A 25,546-nucleotide genomic window follows, 5' to 3' on the forward strand; every position below is an offset into this window, starting at 1 on the left:
ATCCGTCTGTGAAACGGTCTGACCTCCTCGGGGCATCCTCCGTGTGCAGGTGCCCAATCCCCAGTCAGGACACATTTCTTAATCAAGGATAGGAGGGGATCTCTGTTGGTCCAGATTTTGATCTGGCGGGCTGTGATGGGGGAGCCTGCGCTGTCAAAGGCATCAACGGCTATGACCATCTCAGTGCTTTGCTCCGCTGCCCCCCCAGTGGTGGCCAGTGGAAGCCTGCTGAGCACGTCAGCGCAATTTTCAGTGCCAGGCCGGTGCCATATGGTGTAGTCATATGCAGCCAGCGTGAGAGCTCATTGCTGTATGCGAGCTGATGCATTGGCATTGACAGCTTTGCTGTCTGACAACAGGGATGTTAACGGCTTGTGGTCCGTTTCTAACTTGAACCTTCTGCCAAAAAGGTACTGCTGCATCTTTTTCACCCCGTAGACATATGCGAGTGCTTCCTTTTCAACCATCCCATATCCCCGTTCTGCTTGGGAGAGTGACATGGAGGCATAAGCCACAGGTTGGAGCTGGCCCTCATCATTACTCTGCTGCAACACGCACCCAACCCCATAGGATGATGCATCATATGCCAAAACCAATTTTTTACAGGGGTTGTACAGGGTCAACAGCTTATTAGAACAAAGCAGGTTCCGCGCCCAATTGAAAGCCCGTTCCTGACAGTGCCCCCCAAAACCAATCGCAACCCTTACGCAGGAGCACATGTAGCAGCTCCAACAATGTGCTTAAGTTCGGCAGAAAGTTCCCGAAATAGTTCAAGAGTCCCAGAAATGAACGCAACTCCGATGTGTTGCCGGGCCTGGGTGCACGACGAATCACCTCCGTTTTGGATTCAGTAGGCCGGATCCTGTCTGCGACAACCCTCCTGCCCAAAAACTCGACCTCTGGGGCCAAAAACACATACTTGAACTTCTTTAGTCGCAGGACCACCCGGTCCAGTCGGCGTAGCACCTCCTCTAGGTTGTGAAGGTGTTCCTCGGTGTCTCGACCCGTGATAAGGATGTCGTCCTGAAATACGATAGTCCCAGGGATGGATTTGAGCAGGCTTTCCATATTCCTTTGAAAGATAGCAGCCGCTGATCGAATGCCAAATAGACACCTGTTGTAGACAAACAGCCCCTTGTGCGAGGTGATGGTGGTCAGTAGCTTGGATTCTTCGGCCAGTTCCTGGGTCATGTAGGCTGAAGTGAGGTCCAACTTGGTGATCAGCTTGCCGCCTGCCAGCATGGCAAAAAGATCCTCCGCTCTTGGAAGCGGGTATTGGTCTTGTAGTGACACTCGGTTGATCGTGACCTTGTAGTCGCCACAGATCCTGACCGAGCCATCCGTTTTTAGGACAGGGATGAAGGGGCTTGCCCAGTCGCTGAATTCAACGGGCGAAATTATGTCCTCTCTTAGCAACCTGTCCAAATCACTCTCAATTTTCTCCCACATTACATACGGCATAGCTCTGGCTTTGTGGTGCACTGGTCTGGCGTCCGGGGTGATGCGTATCACTACTTTGGTACCTTTGAAAGTCCCGACACCAGGTTGAAATCGTGACTCAAATTTCTGTAGGACCTGTGAGCATGAACTTCGCTCCACAGATGAAAGGGCATGCACATCCCCCCATTTCCAGTTCATCTCGGCTAGCCAGCTCCTCCCCAAAAGCGCGGGACCATTTCCCGGAACAATCCAGAGTGGCAGCCGGTTCTCTGATCCATTATGTGTGATCACCAACATTGCACTGCCTAGCACTGGGATGATCTTTTTGCTGTACGTCCGTAATTGCATGTCAATGCATTCTAGTTTGGGTCTGCTAGCTCTGAGTGGCTATAGTTTCTCGAATTGTTGGACACTCATAAGTGACTGGATGGCCCCTGTGTCCAGCTCCATGCATACCGGGATGCCGTTTAATAGGACTTTCATCATCATAGGTGCCGTTTTGGTATATGAGCTGTGGATGTTTGCCACATGAACCCGCTGAACTTCAGCGTCCATTGCTTTGTTCCAAGCATCAACCTGCCTTGCAGATCCCTCTTCTGGTTTATCTGCCTCGTAAATTAGCCTCGCTGCGGGCTTCTTGCACATTCTAGCTAAATGTCCACTGAAGTTACAATTTCTACAGATAAATTGTTGAAACCTACAGGTTTTTGAGCATGTCTGCTCGCGCACTTCCAGCATGAGCTGAGATTGTTGTGAACAAAAGGGCTGTTACCAGGCATTCCTCTCTGATTGTCTCTTTGATTACTCTTGAGCACTCTGTTAGTGGGTGTCAATGGCCCCATCCCAGGATGCATTGTCCACCGTGATGGCGTAAATGTCCGTTCAACCTGCCATTGTCTCTGTTGAGGACCCACTCTAGAGTCTGTTGCTGCCTGGTTGGTGTCGAATTGCCCTTGCCTACCTGCGGGGTTCTGAGTCGCGTTTACAATGTTAACTCCCTGATCCATTGCCACGTTGGAAGCAGAGTTGCGCGCGTATATTATCTTGGTTTCCTCCTCCCCCGCCATGAAGGTCTGAGCCATCAACGCCGCCGCTTCCAAGGTCAAGTCCTTAGCTTTCTGAGAATCCCGGCATGATCAATGTCCTCAATAAAGAAATTCCTTAACATCTCCCTCCTGCAGGCGTCTGTGAACTTACAGAGGCTGGCCAAGCGTCGAAGGTCCGCAATGAAGTCCAGTATGTTCTGTCCTTCCCGACGTTGGTGTGTATAGAATCGGTGTCGAGCCATGTGTATACTGCTCGCCAGTTTGAGGTGCTCACCGATCAGTTTGCTGAGCTCTTCAAAGGTTTTGTCCACCGGCTTCTCGGGTGTGAGCAGGTCTTTCATCAGCCCGTACGTCTTAGGTCCACAGCTGGTCACTAGATGCGCCCTTCGCTTGTCAGCCGTTGCTGCTCCCAGCCAGTCCTTCGTGACTGGAGTCTCTCAACAAAATCATCCAGTCCTCACCAACACAGTACCGTTCCTTTGTGCTACCGGTGGCCATTCTCGTGAGTCGTTGATTCCCGTTTCTTGTCGCCAAATGTGATGTCCTTACACACTACTATAAATTCACATGAGGCACATTCTGCAGACAAGGTCACTCTGTGACCTGAACCTTTATTCACAGGACCAAGAAGTGATGACCCTGCGTGGGACCTCCCTTTCTATACCTGGATGACCAGGTGAGGAGTGTCTCCCACAAGTTCACCCCCTGTGGTCAAGGTGTGCATTTCTTAAGTGTATACAGTATGCAGTGTTGTTACATGAAGGTTACATACATGACAGTCACAGACCAGCTGAACATTTAGGGAGTGGTATCCCTTTTTGTTCGGCAGACCTCTGCATTCTGTATTGGTGATCGCAGAGCCACGTGCGTACAGTCAATGGCACCTTGAACCTTGGGGAAGCCTTAAAATTGCCCAAACCCTATAGCCTTCTCATTCTGACTGTCCCTGCTCATTGGGAACTTTATGATGTCCGTTCAGCGCCCTTGTCACCTGGCGAATGCAGCAATGTGCAGTGTACTGCGAGATGCTGCATATGTCCCCTGCTACTGCCTAGAAGGACCCGGAGGCATAGAAGGCTATAGCCATTGTAACCTTCACCTCGACGGGCAGCACAGTCCTGTTGGCGCTGGTCGGCTGTAGGTCTGTCTGTAGGAGCTGGCATATCTCTGTCAGCACTTCTTTTCTGAAGTGCAGCCTTCGAAGGCACTGTGCATCAGAAATGTGGCGATGTTCCCTGTAAACCCGCGGGGGGGGGGGAGGGGTAAGGCCTCCTCCCCAAACGTCTGCGACCTCTTCAATACCGCTGCCCACCATGGACACAAACCCTTCTTTCAGTTTGAAATCGCCTGCCAACAGCAACCAACATGATTTGCTGGCGAACTAGCATTGCTCCCAATGAACTCTCTTACTGACCTTGAAAACTAAGGGTTAAGTCACATAAAAGTGTCGCTTTAAACTGTAGACTCACGCAGCGTTCTGCGCGCAACCGTGGCAGTCACTGACAACTACGATATAAGATCCTCCAGCCTCCCTTTAAATATGGCGCTTAGTGCGCCTGCTGCACCCTGGGACCACCTGTTTTTTTCAGTTGGTTCCTGGGGCGGATGCTAAATCAGGCATTAAGGTGAACGTTCCACCCGGGGACTGGTGCACAATGATTGGCGTCACCATGATGGTCAAAATGGAGGGCGGGTGGTAAGTTTTTGTGCCGCCGTGAAACCATTGCCGAAACTTACGGCCGGGCGCTAAATTCTGGACGCCCCATTTGATGCTCAGCAACACCATTTACCGCCCCATCACGGCACAAAACGGGGCACAAATCCAGTCCAATGACTTTCAAATAAATGTAACACTGTGACTTTTTCCAGGATTGCAATTCTTCTTCAATAGCAAACAGATTTACAGCTGATAAAGCTGTTGAAACATGTCCCAGGTTCGCATGAGCTTGCCTATATAATTGTTGTGGTAATATACAATTTTCCATTTACAAACTCCAATCTTCCTTAACCTTGCCTGTGCTGGAGGAGAGGAGGTTGGTGCTGCATCATCTATTGGAATGGTAAATAAAGCTTGATAAACTTGACTTAATTTGAGTATTAAAGTTTAGTTCCCTTACTCCACAATTAAAACAAACGAAGGAAGCTGTACAGAAGCTAACCTCTCCAACAATGGGTTTCGTACCCAGATGACTAGGTTGTCAGTGCACTTCAAAAACAGACTCAGAATGACACCCGAATCTAATTTTTGATCTGTGTTATTTGACTGCAGGCAACAGGAGAAGGTAATGTAGCGACATAGTGCTCCAACACTGCTGTCTGTCCTGTGCCCATGCGTGAGTGGATTCTGAAGGTCAGGGATCCGCAGCAGTGTAAATGCGGCATTGATCAAACAACTAGCTACATGTTTACTTCCATTAAAAAAACATGTTTTATGTACGGAATATCTAGCATTTGTTACTTTGGGAATATGTTCACGATGGCTGCACCACAGATTTCTACAGTTTGAGAGGTATGTTCGGCACGTAAACCATAAATCTCTGATCATGTGAACCCTGGAAACATAGAAATTGTGAATTTTGATCGAGTTACCACAGTGCAAATCTATAACGTTGACTTCGCATAAAATTAAATGACTGCAACATGACTTAAGATTGCTGAAGAGACTTCATGAAGTAACATGATCCAGCCAAGTGACCAAACACCAACAGAAACACTTGCTGATAGAACTATTGATTCAAACTAAGGTTCACAATAAGGTAGATTCCTAGATCTTTTACTTTAAGATCCAGATTGCCGTCTGACATTTTTCTGACTCCAGCATTTTATAGATTCATTTGGAGTGTTGAAACATTCATTTGAGACAATATAACCATTCATTTTAGCAAGTATTCATTCAGGATGTGTTTTATTTTTTCACATATATTTATATTCAGGTATGACTATTCACTTCAGATTACAACAGATATACATTTTCCAGTTAATGTAACTGATATCACTGCGTAGTGCAAGGAAAATAAAGTTAACTTAAAAATTATTCAAGATAGATACTGCTATTTTAGTGTATAACTATCACCCAGAAACTTATGTAAGCGATAGTAGAAGATGGGTGCTTAATGCATAGTTGCAGGAATTTCTGGCCAATATTTATCCCTCATAACAAAAAAAATTGATTATCTGGTCATTATCACATTGCTGTTTGTGGGAGCTTGCTTGTGCGCAAATTGCCTGCCGCGTTTCCTACATTACAACAGCGACCACACTCCATTGGCTGTAAAGTGCTTTGAGACGTTGGGTGGTCATGAAAGGCTCTATATAAGTCCAAGTCTTTCTTTTTCTTCGGCCAGACAGAAACAGGCGGAGCGGACAGGCGGCTTCACCAGGATAGCAGGCTTCCCCATGATGCATCATCATCATAGGCAGTCCCTTGGAATTGAGGAAGACTTGCTTCCACTCTTAACATGAGTTCTTAGGTGGCTGTACTGTCCAATACGAGAACCACAGTCTCTGTCACAGGTGGGGCAGACAGACGTTGAGGGAAGGGGTGGCTGGGTCTGGTTTGCCACACACTCTTTCCGCTGCCGGCGCTTGTTTTCTACATGCTCTCGGTGTTGAGACTCGAGGTGCTCAGTGCCCTCCCAAATGCATTTCCTCCACTTAGGGCAGTCTTTGGCCAGGGTCTCCCAGGTGTCAGTGGGGATGTTGCATTTTATCAGGGAGGCTTTGAGGGTGTCCTTGTAACATTCCTGCTGCCCATTTTTGGCTTGTTTGCCGTGAAGGAGTTCCGAGTAGAGCGCTTGCTTTGGGAGTCGTGTGTCTGGCATGTGAACTATGTGGCCTGCCCAGCGGAGGACATCGAGTGTGCTCAGTGCTTCAATGCTGGGGATGTTGGCCTGGTCAAGGACGCTAATGTTGGTGCGTCTGTCCTCCCAGGGGATTTGTAGGATCTTGCGGAGACATCAATGGTGGTATTTCTCCAGTGACTTGAGGTGTCTACTGTACATGGTCCATGTTTCTAAGCCAATACAGGAGGGCAGGTATTACTACAGCCCTGTAGACCATGAGCTTGGTAGCAGTTTTGAGGGCCTGGTCTTCAAATACTCTTTTCTTCAGGCTGGTGAAGGCTGCACTGGTGCACTGGAAGCGGTGTTGGATCTCGTCGACAATGCCTGCCTTTGTTGATAGGAGGCTCCCAAGACATGGGAAGTGGTCCACGTTGTCCAGGGCCGCGCCATGGATCTTGATGACTCCATCCCGCAGCATGCTACTCACCACCACCTCAGTAAAACCCCAACATTGCACGCGTTAGGAAATGCCATAAGGCAACTTAAAAACAACAGGGCTACTGGAGCCAATGGAATCCCTGCTGAGGCACTGAAGTATGACGGAGAGGCACTACTGGCGTGAATACATTACCTCATCTCTCTCATCTGGAGGGAGGAGAGCATGCCGGGAGATCTCAGAGATGCAGTGATCGTGATCATCTTCAACTACAGAGGAATCTTCCTGCTATCAGCTACTGGGAAAGTTGTCGCTAGGGTACTCCTCAACCTCATTCTCCCTGTAGCTGATGAGCTTCTCCCGGAGTCACAGTGCTGATTTCGTCCTCTACGGGGCACAACGGACATGATTTTTGCAGCGCGACAGCTGCAGGGATAATGCAGGGAACAGCACCAGCCCTTATACATGGCCTTTTTCGACCTTACACAAAGGCCTTTGACACTGTCACCCGCGAGGGTCTATGGAGCACCCTCCTCCATTTCGGATGCCCCCAAAAGTTCGGCACCATCCTCTGCCTGCTCCACAACGACATGCAAGCCATAATCCTTACCAACGGATCCATTGCAGACGCAATCCACGTCCAGACCGGGGTCAAACAGGGTTGCGTCATCACCCCCAACCCTCTTCTCAATCTTCCTCGCTGCCATGCTCCACTTCACAGTCAACAAGCTCCCCACTGGAATGGAACTAAACTACAGAACAAATGGGAAGCTGTTCAACCTATACTGTCTCCAGGCCAGTTCCAAGACCACCCCAATCTGTGTCATTGAGCTACAGTACGCGGACAATGCCAGTGTCTGTGCACATACAGAGGTTGAACTCCAGGACATAGTCAACGTATTTACTGAGGCGTATGAAAGCATGGGCCTCACGCTAAACACCAGCAAGACAAAGGTCCTCCACCAATCTGTCCTTACCGCACAGCATTGTCCCCCAGTCATCAAGATCCCATGATGCAGGGTGCCATTGACTGCACACATGTTGCTTTGCTGGCATTGCATATGAATTTGGAGATGTACCGCAACTGGAAGGTATTCTATTCCCTCCATGTCCAGCTAGTGTACAACCATACTAAGCGCATCATGCAAGTCAATGCTTGGTATCCTGGCAGCAGCCATGATGCCCTCATTCTGCAGCAGGCCGCTGTACCATCCACATTTGAGCCATCACAACAAATCAGAGAGTGGCTATTGGGCGACAGGGGCTATCCGCTGACTACCTGGCTCATTACTCCGATGCGCAACCCAAGCGTATGTGGGTAGCATGCATACAACGAAAGCCATGCTGCCACACAGAATCTGATAGAGCAGACCATTGGTGTGCTTAGACAATGTTTCCTCTGCCTGGACCACTCTGGAGGAGCACTGCAGTACTCACCAGAGTGCGCCTCAACATTCTTCATGGTCTGTTGTTGCTCCACAACCTCTCCATCATGAGGGCACAAGCCTTTGCTACCATGCCTATGGCAAATAGCTGAGGAGGAAGAGGAAAGAGGAGATGGAGGAGGAAGGAGGAGGAGGAGGAGTAGGATGAGGAGGAGGAAAGAGGGGGAAGAGGAGGAAAGAGGAGGAGGATAAGGAGGAGGAAAGATGGGGAGGAGGAGGAAAGAGGAGGAGGAGGAACGATTAGGAGGAGGAGGGGGAACGAGGAGGAGGAAGGGAGGAGGCAACCAGTGCAACCCCTTTCTGTCCGTGTTTTTCTTCCGGGCTGTTAGCGATCAACTCATTCGACTGCGGTACCAGTGAACATAACTCCAATTGCCCATTCACCAACAGCTCCACACCTTACCTTCCCTCTGTTACTGACCATCACAGTGTCTTCTTGGCCACAATGTCACAATAAAAGTCACCACAAAACGAACATTCCAAATCAAATTTATAAATCAAATCATCCAATAGTACATACCAAAGTCAACTAATCACCTTTGTGCATTCCCTTCATGCCTCTCTTTGCCTTTGCCTGTCCTCGTGCTCCTATGCAGTGCTACCCCAGTGGCTTCAGTATGGCTGGAGGAAGGCTGCTGACTTTCAGTGGGGGAGGCTGCAGGACGACCTCAAGTAGCTCTGGGCCTAGAAGGCCCGGCTTTCAACTGCAACAGTTCAGCTTGGGCGGTAGCAGCCTGGGCTGGTTGCCTGACAGGCAACAACAAGGGCACTGGCGGAGTGGCAGTGGAGGGAGACCGAATACCGTCATCCTGAGAGGGGATAGCTTGTACGTGCTCCTAGGAGCCACTGCCACTCCCCCGGGGCAGCATCTCAGCAATCCAAGTAGTCTGTTGGAGGACAGACTGCTGGATTGCTGTGACACTCTTCCAGCTCCTTTCACACCACGATTGCAGCAGTCTGTGTTTGCGTGGCAACAAGGTGAGCTTGCATGACTTCAGTCTGAGCTTCTAATGCAGCACTCAGACGTCAGATGGCTTCTGCTTGTGCTGCAATGGACGCTGAGACATCAGCAATCAGACACTGCATTGTGGTCGGGTCCACAAGTGCGCTAATGGAGTTGGCCACCAACTCCACGCTGGAAAGGATGGGTTCCAGGCTCTGCGCAAAGCCTTGTGCCAGGTTGGTTTTGGACTCCTCCACACTCCTTGACATTGCACTCAGGCTTTCTGCCAGGCCTGCCAATGCACCAAGCATTTCATTGGTCATACCCATCAGCTGCCTTCTGCAGTCTGCCCCATCGAAGTCCTCATCTGAGTCCTCTGCAGCAGAACTCGTGTGCGACCTCGCCCTCCAGCGATGTGTCACCTGCATCACCCCTGCCCTGGCTGCAGGCCACTCTGTCCGGTGTCTCACCACGTGCAGATCCCGCATATAATCTATCCTCTCAAGGACGTGAACTGTCAGTATCTGAGCTGGTGACCGTGAGTGTAAAATTGAATGATGGTGCTGTGTCTTCAGCATCAATACCTTCTTTCTGTTCCAGTTCTTGCTGTTTCACCACTGCTTGGCTCATTGCAGTCCATGGCAATATGAAAAGAGAAAGGCACATGGTCGTGGGTAAGGTTAGGGTTGCAGTGAGGGGAGTTGGAGAGGGGGGGGGGTGGAGGAGGAAGCAAGAAATGCATGCTTACACTATCTGCAGCTTGTAAATCAGAAGAGATTGTGGGATGAGGGGGAAGTGAGAAGTTAGGAAGATACTGTTATCTTGAATTGTTTCAGCCCCGCTGCCGGCTATGGGCTCAGTGATGGCCGTTCCAATAATCTCCAGCACCGTCTGCTCCATGAGGATAAGGTCATGCAGGCACACCTGTCTCCCTGTGGGTAGCCCCTGCAGTCTCCAGTTATGAGCCACGTTGTCCTACAAGAGCGCAGGAAGTGTGTCAGTGAGTGTAATGCAATATGTTTGGGTGATGTGCCTGTTATGGTTGAATAGCTGACAGTGTGTGCAAGCTGTGAGATGTGGATGTGAGGCTTGCAGCAATGCTAAGTGTGTGAGGGTGAGGTTAAGCAATGAATGTGAGGTATGAGTTGTGATTGATAGAGATTGTTGGTAGGTGAGTGAGGGAGGAGAGGGGAATTGAGCAGTGTGTGAGGCTAGGGATTCAGTTGTAAGGATATGGCATTTGAAGATGAAGTAAGTGACCGTGACCATTCGTGTAAACTTTTTGCGGCACTGCATCCAAGTCCTCGGGGATTGACCGCGACGGCTCACTGGTCCCCTATGGACACAGGACCTCTCTCCTCCTCCATCTCCTGCCCCAAGGCATCCAGTGCTGTGTCAGAGAACCTTGGGGCATGCTGGTGTGCCATCATTCAGTGTTGTTCCTGCGCAGACTCTATTCCATAGCCACTTCCAGCGCCTGCTGCAGCAAGAATGCACCAGCCCTTTAAGAGGTGCAGGCTGTCTTTAAGTAGTGCAGGCTAGCATTAAGTAGTGCTAGCCTCGCACGAACTTGGACCCCTGCTGAGTCGTGTCACCATTCAGCAGCGCGTTTAGCGCTGGGCTGCATGCTATAATTATTTAAATTAGCAGGCAGCACAAAGTTTGCATCAGAATGAATGGGTTGCGCATCGTGATCCCAGCACCCGTTTTTGGGTCTTATCCAATTTCTAGACCCTAAACTCCAGAATACTTATAATTTTTCCTCCCTGACTGGTGCCTGTACATAAATGACTTTCCTTTGATCCTAGGAACACTGGGACAATGATGTTTCATGGATTATGTGATTATCTTTGGTCATCCTTCTATAGTTTGTTGGATATAATCCTTATACCTAGCAAACAATGATGATACAAATCTGACAACAGGGAGCGTATCAAAGACAAGTTGCCATTCATTTTTTTTCATTTAGCAGAGCACTGACACCATTTGTAGTGTCAGTCATTTTCTTAATGTAGATTAATCAAGCAATAAGATGCAAAGACACATCTGTGTCCGGGATATGAGAGACTGTCACATTAGCATGATGAATTTGCATCGCCAGCCTGTTTCTAAATATATAAATTTTTATTAACGTTTTCAAGACACTGTGTTGTTAAACTCAAAATGATGGATGTGACAAATGAGGAAATGTGGAACATAATTATAGTCTGCGCATGATAAAACATATTATTCTCTTTTAAATCCACATCCTCCGTTATTTATCTTAATGACTTTACACTCTGAGGGGGCCATCAGATACCTAGGGTTTTCCTAGATTTCCCACTGATCTTGGATAATTTAGGCGGCTTTTAGTGCAGAGCTCAAAGGTTTGCTCAAACATTTCCAGTCCATTAAACCATTGGCTCAATTTTCCCAGGTATCAAACTTTACTTTATGATCACTCTTTAAGATCACTTAAAAACTTTACAATCACTTACAAACTGTAAAACTTGTAAATTTACATAACTTAAAAAAAACTTTTAATTTGAGAACAGTTACAACAGTAACAACAATAATAATAACAACAACAACAGCAAAGAAAGGCTGCACCCATTTCTCCTCCACGTTATTCTAAGACCGCCCGCTGCGCTGGGTCTTGGACACTCCACCACCCCTGCCCGCAGGCGATGACACAGTGTTTCTGAGCTTGGCACCAAGCTTATTCTTTCTAACATCTCGGGTACTGTGCACCTCTTGAGGATGGGGGGCGTCAGTGGCAGGCGGCAAGTTGGAGGGCTCAGGTGGCAAGTTGGAGGCCTGGCTTTGGGCTCCTAAGAGACTGGTGTGGGGATTGGAGTGGGAGTGGCAGTTTATTCTGTCAGTGGGCGCGGGGTCTGGGCGTGTTCCCTTATTGCAGCAGCTAACTCCAACATGCCGTCCCGCATGCACCCTGACAGTTCAACATCCCTTCCCTCATGTTGAGCAAAACTGTCTCAAATACCTGCAACATTCCCTCTCTCATAGTCAGTGACAATGTTTGCACTATCTCTGAGATTCCCTCCCTGATGGTCACTGACAGCGCATCAGCTATCTCTGACATTCATTCCCTCACTGATGATCCCGGACATCATTCCCATTTCTCATGTCATTGCTGTTACTTCTCCCGACAGTCCTACTATCTCATCACTCACCCCACTGATGGAGTGATCGGGTAAGGTCAATCCTCTCCGCACTCAATGACATCATCTGAACCACATCTGTTAGATCCTGCGCCTCAGGAGAGCGCGGTCGAGCTCTCCATCCCCTCCTCCCCATGGGTGTGGCTCGCATCCCACAACTGGGACCCGCAACCTCAGAAGTTGGGAAACCATACAATGTCCCACCAGCACTCAAGCTACGAAAGGGGCTTTCACCGCAATGAGCAGCACCTTCTCCAAAGTCAGTAAAACAGTGGGTTCATCCAGCTCCATCTGCTCTCCCTTCCCCTTACCCCATGTTCTTGGTCTGGAGGGAGGGATTGGAAGATGTTCCCCTCTTCAGGCTCGCCCGCATCTGAATCTTATTCTGCATCGTTAGGGTAGGCCTGAAGATCTGCAAGGAACAGAACAGACAAATGCTTAGCAGCAGAGGAGGGGGCAGGTGGCATGAGTAGGCTCACACAGCGCAGGCCAGGCAGCAGGCTGATTTGAAGGACCATGATGAATTTGCAGGACTTACCCTCTCCCTCGAGTGTGGGCCCAGCTTGTGCAGTGGTGGTTGATTTTCTCCAGGCAGGACCCATCAAAGCAGCGATCCTCTCTTCCAAGTGTGTCAGCAGATTTGCTGGGCCTCCTCCTGTTCGAGTTCTTTCCTTTTTATTATGTGCCACCTTCCTCTGCAAAGATGAAAATACAGCTTTTTAGAGAGGGTGTCTTTCTGCTGGGTGGGACATATACAGATGGTCACATTTACAATTGCAATTCCATTGAATAAATTAAAATATTACTTACACTAATTACTTGACCAAGGTCCTGCCACTTCTTTTTACACTGGCCTCCAGATCTCGTGGTGGTCACCATTGCACAGTAATCTTCTGCAACTTGGTTCCAGCGTTTCTTCATTTCTTTGGGTGGAATTTTTATGTGACCTCTGCTGGTGTCCATCTCCTGCCAACTGTTCTCAATCACAGTAACTAGTGCCTCCACCTCTTCCTGTAAGAAATTCTTGGTCCTTGCACCACATTGCATCTTGTATAGTTGCAGCTGCGATTTTTCCAATGCTCTCACACAGCACTCCTTCTCACACACACAACTGGCTCTTTAAAAATAGTTGATTGCCAACTCAGAGCTGTACTGAGCATGCACGTCCATTGGAACGACGTCAGAAACGTAACTTTTTTTTCCCGAGCATGCGCAGAAGATGCGGCATCATTTTTTGGCGCAGACAGCATGCTCCACCCCGAGTCGACTGGACACAATGCATGGCGCCAAATTTGAATTATACATCGGGGAAACTTTGGCAAATTATTTCTGGTGCATTTCTGGCCTAGAAAAACAGGCGTAACTCTGGCAATACGCCAGAAAACGGGCTTGGGCAAAATTGAACCCTATATCTAGACACTTGGACTGTCATTCAAATCTTTAACTCTTTAATGCTATTACATCTCAATTTCATGGAGATCACTGTGTCAACACATTCTAGAAACTCCAATGAAAATGGTGGTTTGGTGTCTCCATTGTCCTCTAAGGAAGGAGAGTTGACAAGTTACTGAGGGATGTAAGACGTGTCTACCTTGCCTCTGTCTAACAGTATTTAGACTTCGGACCCATAGTGGAACAGACAACTCGAGACAAAAGACTTCAGGGTAACCTTTCTTTACTTAAAATCAATCTATGATTACAAGCAAGTACAAGTATACATACGTACTAACACCAGCGAGTGATCAGTTCGGCGGTGACTAATCGGCCCTTCTTCCTGTGTGACCGGTCAAGTCACTCGACTCACTGCAGCAGCTCCAAGCATTTTTCTAACTGTGTCCTTTATACCCAAAACTTGGCAGGCCTCCCAATGCATACATGTCTCAGACCATGTTGACTATTGTTCACTCATTTTACAACAGCTTAAAGGATTGTTTTGCGGAACTCTCGAAGTCATGCAGATTGACCCAATCGTAGAATTGTAAACCACAGCAGTTCCTACCTTTACAGCATAAGCCCAGCAATACGGCTTCTTAGCCTCTCAAAGCATGCTGGTACATCAAATTCAGTCAAGTTACAATGAACAGCGCACTTCGTACAGAATCCACCCTCTTGTGGGTGGGTGCCCGACTAGTTCGGTCACAGGCACTTACATTCCCTCGTCACCTTCTCCTTTTCCTGACTTCTGCAGGAAATTGACCAACTTTTGCTGTTTACATCGCCGCTTGACATGGCAAGTTATTACTAGCAGGTATACTACAATCACCAGCTGAACAATGACCAAGACATGGGAGATGATCCCTATCTTGATATTCCTACCGATATCTCACCAGGACGAGTCATTGCCAACTTTGGGTATTTCTCTTCGTATTTCTCGGTTCTCCTGTGCCAAGATATAATAATGCTTCTGGGACTGATTGGCTCGCCTCACCAATTTTACCACATTTCCTTGCAGTGGTGGGATGTCATAGCCGAACAGGGTCGCGTACCGGTGAAATTGTTCTTTTATCTTATCCTTTGCAGGAATGATGGTGACGATGGCCTCAAATCGCTGGAGAAATACCACCAACGATGTCTCAGCAAGATCCTGCAAATTCCCTGGGAGGACAGACGCACCAACATCAGTGTCCTCGATCAGGCTAACATCCCCAGCGTCGAAGCACTGACTACACTCGACCAGCTCCATTGGGCATTGTCCACATGCCCGACACAAGACTCACAAAGTAAGCGCTCTATTCGGAACTCCTACACGGCAGGCGATCCCCAGGTGGACAGGTAAACATTTCAAGGACAACCTCAAAGCCTCCTTTATAAAGTGCAACATCCCCATCGACACCTGGGAGTCCCTGGCCAAAACCACCCTAAGTGGAGGAAGAGCATCCGGGAGGACGCTGAGCACCTTGAGTCTCATTGTCGAGAGCATGTAGCAAGCAAGCGCAGGCAGTGGAAGGAGCGTGCGGCAAACCAGACTCCCCACCCACCTTTTCCTCCAACCACTGTCTGTCCCACCTGTGACAGAGTCTGTAATTCCCGTATTGGACTGTACAGTCACCTGGGAACTCACTTTTAGAGTGGAAACAAGTGTTCCTCGATTTCGAGGGACTGCCTATGATGATGATGATTACAGGAATATTCACTTGCTCGTGAATAAATTCTTAATAATATCTGCGCCCCAAATCTAACAGCTCTGACTGGGGTAAAACAAAATGCTCCAGCTGCAATAGGACAGGTCAGGTCAGCATTGTACTGGTATTCCCGGTACGTAGTACCCTTTGATGCACCCTTTTAGCATGAGATTCCAGATATTTGAGCAGATTCTGCAGATGTGTGATCATAATCTGGCCCTCCCTTAATTCCCCTTGTTCCTGATCATTCATTTTATACAGAATTTTCCTTAAATGATTCTGACTGCTTTTACGGATTGATCTAAGCTGGCCAAATCAAGGCTATTGGTGAGTGAGGTCCCGGTGTTAAAAATAGTTGCCGCGTCATTTACCATGCTTCGCCGTCTTCTGGTACAATTTCTCGAGGTAGCATCATTTCCCTAAATAGGCTCAGTATCATTGCCAATAAACCCATCCCCATGACTAACGTGGTACAATGCTTCCAATTCCGATTCGTCTAATGTTTCACTGTTCTTTTTCCAAAACTCCTCTTATCAATTTCAGCATCAATTTTTCATACAACAGTTTTGTCTCAGGTTTACACCAACTAGGTATTCCGGATTATGTCGGGGTTGGGATTATCACTAGCCCGTTTGTTGGTCCTGGGTATGTTCGAGACAACTTTGTGATGTATCCCATGTGTCATTCTGTGCGGGAGTCTGCGCTTCGTTTGTGGAGAAGGGGAGCTAAGGACGAACTTTCAATTATATGGTAGCTGTGGTTCAGTTGATGCACTCCGACACATGGTAAGTGACACTGTTTACTTGGCATGGCCCTCCCTCCTTCTCATGCAGCATGCATTGATAGTGGGTGTAATTCCTCGCTGCACACACGAACGTGGGGGAAAGACCGCAAGTTGGTGATTTGGACCGAAACCTGTCCCAATTCTTCATTGGGCCTAGCCGAGGATTCACGCATCTGTGTAGCCTCTCGTGTTCTTGCCATTACATGGCCAGCACAACATAGTTTCTCCCTCACCTCCCGATTGAGTTGGACTTCCCACATTTTCCCTGGCAGTAATTGGTTTTATCACCTGTTTTTGCTTGGATAAACCACACATGTGATTGGCTGGTGGTCCCATTTCTACACTTTCGACCTACTTCTCTTCCTTCCAGGACCTCATACGTGGTCACTCGCACTGTCCCCGAGCAATTCGTTTCACACGTACCCGAGATGGATCGGAGAGTGACTTCCCGTGCGGTGCCGGGACAAGAGTGAGCCTCTAGACCCACTACGTGCTATTGTCACTGCAGCCATCGTGACCAAAATAGTATCCCCATTTCCCCTTTTGCCTTGGTCGGGCCTGTGGGAGAAGGGAACAAAAGCGGAGTGTTACTTCCAGTCATGTACCTTCCTTCACCCTGCACTTTGCCTCTCAAACTTATATCACCTGTATCGGAGGATGTCGGCGATGTGTCCTCAAATTATCCGGTACCTGTGGAGACACCCCACCAGGTGCCTCTGCTCCATTATTCGGGGGAGGGGTAACATTGTGCACCTCCTCTGCCTCAGCCCATTCAATAGGGTCAGTCCGTCTCACCAGGCTCATGGTCGTTGCCTGCAGGCTTCTTGACCAGTTGTTGGGCTGAAAAAGCCTTCGTTGGTTAATGAGAAACCATTTGACTTTCTTTGGCAGCTGAACCACGGGGCTGGCTTTGTAGACGATGTTATATGGTCCTTTGTAGAGTGGCTCAAAAACTCTCACCATCATATAGTTATACACCATCACCTGGCTTCCCACCTCCCACTCCTGGGGTTTGTTTGGAGCCAAGTTTAGTCAATCATGCTGATGGGCCCTCCCGATACTATGACTGGCCCTCAGATTTCCCACAGATTGCTCAGGAACTTATCCCTGGTCACCTCCTTAATCTGCCTGTCCATCAGCATGGGAACCAACAGTTGGGTGGGGATTTGCATGGGTCTCCCAGTTACCAATTCATGTGGGGCATAATCTGTTCCTTTGGCCAATTTGCTGCATACTTCCTGAAGTATTAGGAGAAGTATCTCATCCCACTTGGTGGGGTTATCATTTAATTCTTTATACAGAGCCAGTTTCAGCATACGGTTCATTCTCTCCACAATTCCCAATGACAATGGGTTGTGAATCACGTGCCATTTTCCCTCAATTCCAAGCAACTTTAGAGTGGCCGGCATCACTTGACCCGTAAAGAGTAGGAATCGCAGGATAGCTCAGATGAATACGTGGCTTGAGGAGTGGTGCAGAAGGGAGGGATTCAAATTCCTGGGATATTGGAACCGGTTCTGGGGGAGGTGGGACCAGCACAAACCGGGCGGTCTGCACCTGGGCAGGACTGGAACCAATGTCCTAGGGAGAGTGTTTGCTAGTGCTATTGCGGAGGGGTAAAACTAATATGGCAGGGGGATGGGAACCTATGCAGGGAGACAGAGGGAAGTAGAATGGGGGCAGAAGCAAAAGATAGAAAGAAGAAAAGTAAAAGTGGAGGGCAGAAAAACCCATGACAAAAATCAAAAAGGGCCACATTGCAGCAAAATTCTAAAAGGGCAAAGTGTGCTAAAAAGACAAGCCTGAAGGCTCTGTGCCTCAATGCGAGGAGTATTCATAATAAGGTGGACGAATTAACAGCACAGGCAGCAATGAATGAATATGATATAATTGGCATCACGGAGACATGGCTCCAGGGTGACCACAGCTGGGAACGCAACATCCAGGGGTATTCAACATTCAGGAAGGATAGACAGAAAGGAAAAGGAGGTGATGAAGCGTTGCTGGTTAAAGAGGAGATTAACGCAATAGTAAGGAAGGACATTAGCTTGGATGATGTGGAACCTGTATGGGTGGAGCTGCGAAATACCAAGGGGCAGAAAACGCTAGTGGGAGTTGTGTACAGACCACCAAACAGTAGTAGTGAGGTTGGGGACAGCATCAAACAAGAAATTAGGGATACGTGCAATAAAGGTACAGCAGTTATCATGGGCGACTTTAATCTACATATAGATTGGGCTAACCAAACTGATTGGTGGAGGAGGACTTCCTGGAGTGTATTAGGGATGGTTTTCTGGACCAATATGTAGAGGAACCAACTAGAGGGCTGGCCATCCTAGATTGGGTGATGTGTAATGAGAAAGGACTAATTAGCAATCTTGTTGTGCGGGGGCCCTTGGGGAAGAGTGACCATAATATGGTAGAATTCTTTATTAAGATGGAAAGTGACACAGTTAATTCAGAGACTAGGGTCCTGACCTTAAGGAAAGGTAACTTCGATGGTTTGAGGCGTGTATTGGCTAGAATAGACTGGCAAATGATACTTAAAGGGTTGACTGTGGATAGGCAATGGCAAACATTTAAAGATCACATGGATGAACTTCAACAATTGTATATCCCTGTCTGGAGTAAAAATAAAACGGGGAAGCTGGCTCAACCGTGGCTAAAAAGGGAAATTAAGGATCGTGTTAAATCCAAGGAGGAGGCATATAAATTGGCCAGAAAAAGCAGCAAACCTGAGGACTGGGAGAAATTTTGAATTCAGCAGAGGAGGAAAAGGGTTTAATTAGGAGGGGGAAAATGGAGTATGAGAGGAAGCTTGCCGGGAACATAAAAATTGACTGCAAAAGCTTCTATAGATATGTGAAGAGAAAAAGATTAGTGAAGAGAAACGTAGGTCCCTTGCAGCCAGATTCAAGTGAATTTATAATGGGGAACAAAGAAATGGCAGACCAGTTGAACAAATACTTTGGTTTTGTCTTCACGAAGGAAGACACAAATAACCTTCCGGAAGAACTAGGAGACCGAGGGTCCAGTGAGAAGGAGGAACTGAAGGATATCCTTATTAGGAGGGAAATTGTGTTGGGGAAATTGATAGGATTGAAAGCCGATAAATCCCCGGGGCCTGATAGTCTGCATCCCAGAGTACTTAAGGAAGTGGCCCTAGAAATAGTGGATGCATTGGTGATCATTTTCCAACAGTCTATCGACTCTTGATCAGTTCCTATGGGCTGGAGGGTAGCTAATGTAACCCCACTTTTTAAAAAAGGAGGGAGAGAGAAAACACGGAATTATAGACCAGTTAGCCTGATATCAGTAGTGGGGAAAATGTTGGAATCAATTTTTAAAGATACAATAGCAGCGCATTTGGAAAGCAGTGACAAGTTAGCATGGATTTATGAAAGGGAAAACATGCATGACAAATCTTCTAGAATTTTTTGATGATATAACTGGTAGAGTAGACAAGGGAGAACCAGTGGATGTGGTGTATTTGAACTTTCAAAAGGCTTTTGACAAGGTTCCACACAAGAGATTGGTGTGCAAAATTAAACACATGGTATTGGGGGTAATGTACTGACTTAGATAGAGAACTGGTAGGCAGACAGGAAGCAGAGAGTCGGGATAAACGGGTCCTTTTCAGAATGGCAGGCAGTGACTAGTGGAGTGCTGCAGGGCTCAGTTCTGGGACCCCAGCTATTTACAATATACATTCATGATTTGGATGAAGGAATTGAGTGTAATATCTCCAAGTTTGCAGATGACACTAAACTGGGTGGCGGTGTGAGCTATGAGGAGGACGCTAAGAGGATGTTGGGTGACTTGGACAGGTTAAGTGAGTGGGCAAATGCATGGCTGATGCAGTACAATGCGGATAAATGTGAGGTTATCCACTTTGGGGGCAAAAACACGAAGGCAGAATATTAGCTGAATGAAGGCAGATTAGGAAAAGAGGCAGTACAATGAGACCTGGGTGTCATGGTACATCAGTCATTGAAAGTTGGCATGCAGGTACAGTAGGCGGTGAAGAATGCAAATGGTATGTTGGGCTTCATAGCGAGGGGATTTGAGTATAGGAGCAGGGAGGTCTTACTGCAGTTGTACAGAGCCTTGGTGAGGCCTCACCTGGAATATTGTGTTCAGTTTTGGTCTCCTAATCTGAGGAAGGACGTTCTTGCTATTGAGGGAGTGCAGCAAAGGTTCACCAGATTGATTCCCGGGATGGCTGGACTGACATATGAGGAGAGACTGGATCAACTGAGCTTTTATTCACTGGAGTTTAGAAGGATGAGAGGGGATTTCATAGAAACATATAAAATTCTGATGGGACTGGACAGGTTAGATGCAAGAAGAATGTTCCTGATGTTGGGGAAGCCCAGAACCAGGGGACACAGTCTAAGGATAAGGGATAAGCCATTTAGGACTGAGATGAGGAGAAACTTCTTCACTCAGAGAGTTGTTAACCTGTGGAATTCCCTATCGCAGAGAGTTGTTGATGCCAGTTCATTGGATATATTCAAGAGGGAGTTAGATATGGCTCTTACGGCTAAAGGGATCAAGGGGTATGGAGAGAAAGCAGGAAAGGGGTACTGAGGTAAATGATCAGCCATGATCTTATTGAATGGTTGTGCAGGCTTGAAATGCCGAATGGCCTACTCCTGCAGCTATTTTCTATGTTTCTATTTTTCTATGTGACTCTCCTGATCCGACTCCACCACTCAAGGTAATCCCCATCTGGAGTGTCATGTATGTATGCTTGGGGTTACTAGTCACCAGGGGGTGCCACTGTCGGACGCCATTGGGCTGTATGCAGGTGTGTGCGGGCCAGGTATATAAAGCAAGCCACCATGAAATGTGGGCACTTTGGGTCCGAATAAAGTTGAGCCAGGATTGGTCGGATTTCATCGATCGCCTGGATCAGTATTTCGTGGCCAACAAAATGGAGGATGCTACTGACGCCCTTAGGCGCAGGACGGTTTTCCTCACTCTTTGCAGTCCAAAAATCTATGGCCTCATAATGAATCTCCTCTCCCCTGCACATCCAACGGACAAGGATTATGAGGAATTACATGACCATCTCAAACCAAAAGAAGGCATCATCATCTCACGGTATCGATTCTACACGCATGTTCGTTCTGAGGGCCAGGATGTGTCGGAATTCATCGGCGACCTAAAACATCTTGCTGGGCCATGTAAGTTCGAAGACGCGTTGGAAGACATGCTGCGAGATTTCTTCATAATAGGAATCAACCACAAGGTGATCCTCTGGAAGTTATTGGCTGCGGAGATGCTGGATTTGAGCAAGGCCATCGCGATTGTCGAGACATGCATGACGACGGATGATAATTTGAGGCCGATATCATCAAAGAGTCGGAGCTCCACGGCAAGTACTGTAAACAAGATTGTGTCGTTGTATGGCAGAGCTGCTTATGGCAGGGCCTACTCGACTGCATATGCGAAACATGTAGCTGCTCAAAGTCCGCCAACGGGTACGAGTCCAATTTCATCCTGTTGGCGTTGTGGGGGCAATCATTGGCATCATCAGTGTCATTTTCAACAGTACATCTGTAAAGGCTGTTCGAAAGTGGGGTATCTTCAGCAAATGTGTCCACAACTGAGCAAGTGTGCTGCGACTCACCACATGGATGATGCCGACCAGTCCAGCGCGGACCTGGATATGCAACTCGAGATACCCGAGGAGGAAGTGTATGGACTGTATTCGTTCCTGACAAAGAACTAACCGATAATGGTTAATGTGAAACTAAATGGCGTGCCGGTATCGATGGAATTGGACACGAGTGCGAGTCAGTCAATAATGAGCTAAAGGACACTCGACAAGCTATGGGACACTAAGGCTGTGAAGCCTGAGCTGAGTCCAGTCAATGCCAAGTTGCGTACTTACACCAAAGAACTCATACCGGTGATAAGCAGTGCAGTAGACAAGGTGTCATATGATCATGTGGTTCATGATCTACCATTATAGATCATTCCAGGAAATGGTCCAATGCTGTTCGGCAGGAATTGGCTCGAAAAAATCAAATGGAATTGGAATGCTATCAAAGCGTTGTCATTGGTGGATGACTCTTCGAGTTCTCAAGTGCCGAGCAAGTTTCCCTCACTGTTTGAACCGGGCATTGGCAATTTCACGCAAGTCAAAGTGCAGATTTACCTGGACTCAGGTGCAAGCCTCGTCCATCACAAAGCTCGGGCTGTTCCGTACATAATGAGGGAGAAGGTCGAAATTGAGCTGGACAGACTCCAACGTGAAGGGGTCATATCACCGGTCGAATTTAATGACTGGGCCAGTCCCATTGTTCCTGTGCTGAAGAATGATGGCACTCTCAGGATTTGTGGAGACTACAAGGTCACGATCAACCGATTTTCAAAACAGGATCAGTACCCCTTACTGAAGGCTGATGATCTGTTTGTAAAGCTAGCCGGTGGGAAGTCGTTCACCAAACTGGATCTGATGTTGGTCTATATGACACAGGAGCTCATTGACACGTCAAAGAAACTAACGTGCATCAACACTCATAAAGGACTGTTTATCTACAGCAGGAGTCCTTTTGGAATTCGCTCGGCTGCAGCAATATTTCAGAGAAACATGGAGAGTCTACTGAAGTCTGTCCCTAGAACTGTCGTGTTTCAAGATGACATTCTGGTCACAGGTCGTGACACCGCCGAACACCTGAACAACCTTGAAGAGGTTCTACATCGTCTGGACAAAGTGGGACTCAGGCTGAAACGTTCGAAGTGTGTCTTCATGGCACCGGAAGTCGAATTTCTGGGGAGGAAGATTGCTGTTGGTGGCTTCAGGCCTACGGACTCGAAAACCAAGGCCATCAAAAATGCACCCAGGCCTCAGAATGTGACGCGCTGCATTCATTCCTTGGTCTACTCAACTACTTCGGTAATTTCTTACCGAGATTGAGCACTTTATTAGAGCCACTGCACTGTTATCGAGGAAGAGTGTGATATTCTGGATGAAATAAATATAGTGAGAGAGGAAGTATTAAGGGGTTTAGCAGCTTTGAAAGTAGATAAATCCCCAGGCATGGATGAAATGCATTCCAGGCTGTTGAGCGAAGTAAAAGACGAAATGGCAGAGGCCTTGACCATAATTTTCTAGTCCTCTTTGGATCAGGGCATGGTGCTGGAGGATTGGAGGACTGCTAATGTAGTACCAGTGTTTAAGATGAGAGAAAGGGATAGGCCGAGTAATTACAGGCCTGTCAGCCTAACCTCAGTGGTGGGAAAATTATTGGAAAAAATCCTGAAAACAGGATAAATCTGCATTTGGAAAGGCAAGGATTAATTAGGGACAGTCAGCATGGATTTGTTAAGGACAGATCGTGTCTGACTAACCTGATTGAATTTTTTGAGGAGGTAACCAAGAGGGTCGAAGAGGGTAGTGCGTACGATGTAGTATATATGGACTTTAGCAAAGCTTTTGATAAGGTCCCACATGGTAGACTGATCATGAAGGTTAAAGCCCATGGAATACAGGGCAAAGTGTCAAATTGGATCCAAAATTGGCTTAGAGATAGGAAGCAAAGGGTAAAGATTGATGGATGTTTTTGTGACTGGAAGCATGTTTCCAGTGGGGTTCCACAGGGCTCAGTACTGGGACCCTTGATTTTTGTGGTAGACATCAACGATTTAGATTTGAATATAGGGAGTATGATTAAGAAGTTTGCAGACGACATTAAAATTGGCCGTGTGCATAATAATGAAGAGGACAGTTGGGCTGCAGGAGGATATCAATCTACTGGCCAGGTAGGCAGAGCAGTGGCAAATGGAATTTAATTCAGAGAAATGTGAGATGATGCACTTTGGGAGTGCTAATAAGGAAAGGGTATACACATTAAGTGGTCGGCCACTTAATAGTGTAGATGAACAAAGGGACCTTGGAGTGCTTGTCCACAGATCCCTTAAGAAGAGAGAAAGGGATAGGCCGAGTAATCTCATTGTGCGAGGCCCCTTGGGGAAGAGTGACCATAATATGGTGGAATTCTACATTAGGATGGAGAATGAAACAGTTAATTCAGAGACCATGGTCCAGAACTTAAAGAAGGGTAACTTTGAAGGTATGAGGCATGAATTGGCTAGGATAGATTGGCGAATGAAACTTAAGGGGTTGACAGTGGATGGGCAATGGTAGACATTTAGAGACCGCATGGATGAACTACAACAGTTGTACATCCCTGTCTGGCTAAAAATAAAAAAGGGAAGGTGGCTCAACCGTGGCTATCAAGGGAAATCAAGGATAGTATTAAAGCCAAGGAAGTGGCATACAAATTGGCCAGAAATAGCAGCAAACCCGGGGACTGGGAGAAATTTAGAACTCAGCAGAGGAAGACAAAGGGTTTGATAAGGGCAGGGAAAATAGATTACGAGAGGAAGCTTGCAGAGAACATGAAGACCGACTGCAAAAGCTTCGATAGATATGTAAAGAGAAAAATGTTAGTAAAGACAAACGTAGGTCCCCTGCAGTCAGAATCAGGGGAAGTCATAACTGGGAACAAAGAAATGGCAAACCAATTGAACAAGTACTTTGGTTCGGTATTCACTAAGGAGGACATAAACAACCTTCCGGATATAAAAGGGGTCAGAGGGTCTAGTAAGAAGGAGGAACTGAGGGAAATCCTTATTAGTCGGGAAATTGTGTTGGGGAAATTGACGGGATTGAAGGCCAATAAATCCCCAGGGCCTGATGGACTGCATCCCAGAGCACTTAACGAGGTGGCCTTGGAAATAGCGGATGCATTGACAGTCATTTTCCAACATTCCATAGACTCTGGATCAGTTCCTATGGAGTGTAGGGTAGCCAATGTAACCCCACTTTTTAAAAAAGGAGAGAGAAAACGGAATTATAGACCGGTCAGCCTGACATCGGTAGTGGGTAAAAGGATGGAATCAATTATTAAGGATGTCATAGCAGCGCATTTGGAAAGAGGTGACATGATAGGTCCAAGTCAGCATGGATTTGTGAAAGGGAAATCATGCTTGACAAATCTTCTGGAATTTTTTGAGGATGTTTCCAGTAGAGTGGACAAGGGGGAACCAGTTGATGTGGTGTATTTGGACTTTCAGAAGGCTTTTGACAAGGTCCCACACAAGAGATTAATGTGCAAAGTTAAAGCACATGGGATTGGGGGTAGTGTGCTGACGTGGATTGAGAACTGGTTGGCAGACAGGAAGGAGTAAATGGGTACTTTTCAGAATGGCAGGCAGTGACTTATGGGGTACCGCAAGGTTCTGTGCTGGGACCCCAGCTGTTTACATTGTACATCAATGATTTAGACGAGGGGATTAAATGTAGTATCTCCAAATTTGTGGATGACACTAAGTTGGGTGGCAGTGTGAGCTGCGAGGAGGATGCTATGAGGCTGC

Source organism: Pristiophorus japonicus, chromosome 4 (assembly GCF_044704955.1).
Source record: "Pristiophorus japonicus isolate sPriJap1 chromosome 4, sPriJap1.hap1, whole genome shotgun sequence".
Lineage (NCBI taxonomy): Eukaryota > Metazoa > Chordata > Chondrichthyes > Pristiophoridae > Pristiophorus > Pristiophorus japonicus.